Here is a 3,140-nt window from a genome sequence, read left to right as displayed (position 1 = left end):
ATTAAAGATGAATTATATATAGAATGAGACTATAAGTGTTTGAGGGTTGGCAGCAACACATCAGCAGATTTCATCAATACTACCCTGATCAGATAAGACTGAAACTTAGGGCAAGATATCTCAAAACATAAATCTCTAGTTTCTTATAACTATGTTACTATGTATGTAGTATGTACCCTGAATGATCATTTAGGTATAGATCAGTTCAATGTTTTTGTCACCGTCAAGGAGTCGCCAACAATTCTGACACTTCAGCCCAAACATTGGGACTCTCACAGGCCTTCCTGTGAGATGAGAATGAATAACTGACTGAGTTTTAGGTTATGGCAGGGAGTTAAGAGCAAAACTGGGAGTTCTTGAGCTCTTCATCATACAATTCTTCCTGCAGGATTTCAAATCAATGCCAACAGTTTTGATAATAAAGGGCTGTAGAAAGTTGAGAGAAGGCCATGGGAGTTGATTATATTAATGTGGGCAAATATTCACTGTCCTATACTTTGCCTTTGAAAGCAGTATAGTTTCCTGCCCAATAACTTTGGACTTCAGCCGTGATCTCTGACCATTACATGTGAGTAGAAGTGAGAAGATGCCAATGATGCTTTAATAGACATTGTATTTTACCATGGATCTCTTGTTCTTTTTTTTGTCTACCTTGAGAGTGAACATGTCCCCTAAAGGAACTGCTCCTTCAGCCTGGGCCCCAAAATGAAAAACACATGTGTCAAAGTCTCAGCCTGTCTAAAGCCTGGAACCATGTGGCACTCAAAAGCAACACAAACAAGGAATAACCCTTTGTTGTAGTTAACAAGAAGTCTGAGATTGTTTCATTTCTTAGTAAAGCTGACTAATACAATTTCTTTTCATAAAACTTGCCTAAATGGTGGCTAAGTTGGAGACTAGTTTAATATTTTCCCTATAAGCAGTTGCTCTAAAGTGTCTATAATAAATATGGCCCTTTGTAGACAACTTTGGTTTTGATATTCATCGATTTGGACAAAAGTACTAAAAGTTTTAGTTAATGTTTAATGGTTTCAAGAATTGACATAAATGAAAAAAATATTTTCATTGGCAAATGAGTAAGGAGTTTCTTTTTTCAAACTCTTGCTAATAACAAATATATATATGTGCCTAGGTAGACATAAGATGCTTGACTTGCATGGTTGTTGGCAGGATACCTCAGCTCCATTGTAGCCAAAGACAGATGATCTTTTTTTTTTTTTTTTTTTTTTTTTGGCCATAAGGGTCTGCCCATGGAGCTGAGTATATTTATGTCATGGCAGTTTTTTTTTTAATTAATTTTTTTATTTCCAGATACTAAAAAGACTTTTTTTAAAAAATTGAAATATATTTGACATATAACATTATATTAGTTTCAGGTGTACAACATGATGATTTGATATTTGTGTATATTGCAAAATGATCACCACAATAAGCCTACTTAACATCTGTCACCATGCAGAGTTACAAACACAGTTACATACAAAATTTTTTCTTGCGATGAAGACTTTTAAATAACTTTGAAATATGCAATACAGTATTATTATAGTCACCATGTTGTACACTACATCCCCATGACTATATTATAAATGGAAGTTTATACCTTTGGCTACCTTCACCCATTTTGATTACCCCCAGCTCTGCCTCTGGTAATCAGTCTGTTCCTTGTATCTATGACCTTTTGTTTTTGTTTGTTTATTTTTTATTTTATTTTTTTAGGTTTCACATATAACTGAGATCATATGGTATTTGTCTCTGTCTGACTTCCTTAGCATAATGCCTTTAAATTTCATCCATGTTGTCACAAATGGCAAAATTTCATTTATTGATGAAAAAAATCATCAACAAAATACAGAAAAATAAGATACAAGCCAAGACAACATTGTTGTTTTATTTTATTTTATTTTAAGTTTTATTTATTTTTGAGACAGAGAGGGACAGAGCATGAACGGGGGAGGGGCAGAGAGAGAGGGAAACACAGAATCGGAAGCAGGCTCCAGGCTCTGAGCCATCAGCCCAGAGCCCTACGGGAGGCTCGAACTCACGGACCAAGAGATCGTGACCTGAGCTGAAGTCTGATGCTTAAGCGACTGAGCCACCCAGGCTCCCCAAGACAACATTGTTTAAATAGCAAATAACAATTCTTCTTCTCTTACTTTTGTTTTTGTTTTGTTTTACTGGCAAATATCACATTCTTTAGAAGTTTTAAAGAGTACAGAGCTTACATTCATTGCATTGTATATATAGGGCAGAAAGACCTCTAGAGCATAAATACTTCAAATTAGCTAAAGCCATTCAAGCATAAATACTACTCATTGGGATTATTTATAGACATCTAGAAATCAGTCCAGTTCTTCCCAAAACTTATATTAGACTAAGATAAATTCCAAAGTAGGCCATTTTTCAGAAAATAAAAGAAAATACAAAAGGTATAGTTATGCCTCCAAATGTATTTATTCTTTAGTTTTTTCTCCCAAGGTCTTCAAAGTCCATGCACAGTTATTAATATGTATTTATGCATATATGTATATAGAAGCATATGCACATACTAAATATACTACTAAATGAAAAAAAAGTAGCCATAAATATAAAGAAATTTAACTTTTTGCTTATGTTTTTTGATATTTACTTTTATTTTGGGGGTTTTTAAAAAAATTTACATATTGTTTAATTTACATCCAAGTTAGTTAGCATATAGTGTAACAATGATTTCAGGAGTAGATTCCTTAATGTCCCTTACCCATTTAGCACCCCCCCCCAACTCCTCTGGCAACCTTCTGTTTGTTCTCTGTATTTAAGAGTCTTTTATGTTTTGTCCCCTTCCCTGTTTTTATATTCTTTTTGCTTCCTTTCCCTTATGGTCATCTGTTTAGTATCTTAAATTCCTCATATGAGTAAAGTCATATGATATTTGTCCTTCACTGGCTGACTAATTTCACTTAGCAGAATACCCTCTAGTTCCATCCACGTAGTTGCAAATGGCAAGATTTCATTCTTTTTTATTGAAGAGTAATATTACATTGTATATATATATATCACATCTTATTTATCCATTCATCCATTGATGGACATTTTTGGTTATTTTTAACTCGACAATTCAAACTGTGTGTTCCTACATCATACACATAGATCATAGATTTGTA

This window comes from Felis catus, chromosome B1 (assembly GCF_018350175.1).
Source record: "Felis catus isolate Fca126 chromosome B1, F.catus_Fca126_mat1.0, whole genome shotgun sequence".
Lineage (NCBI taxonomy): Eukaryota > Metazoa > Chordata > Mammalia > Carnivora > Felidae > Felis > Felis catus.
Note: the sequence above shows the minus strand (reverse complement) of the source record.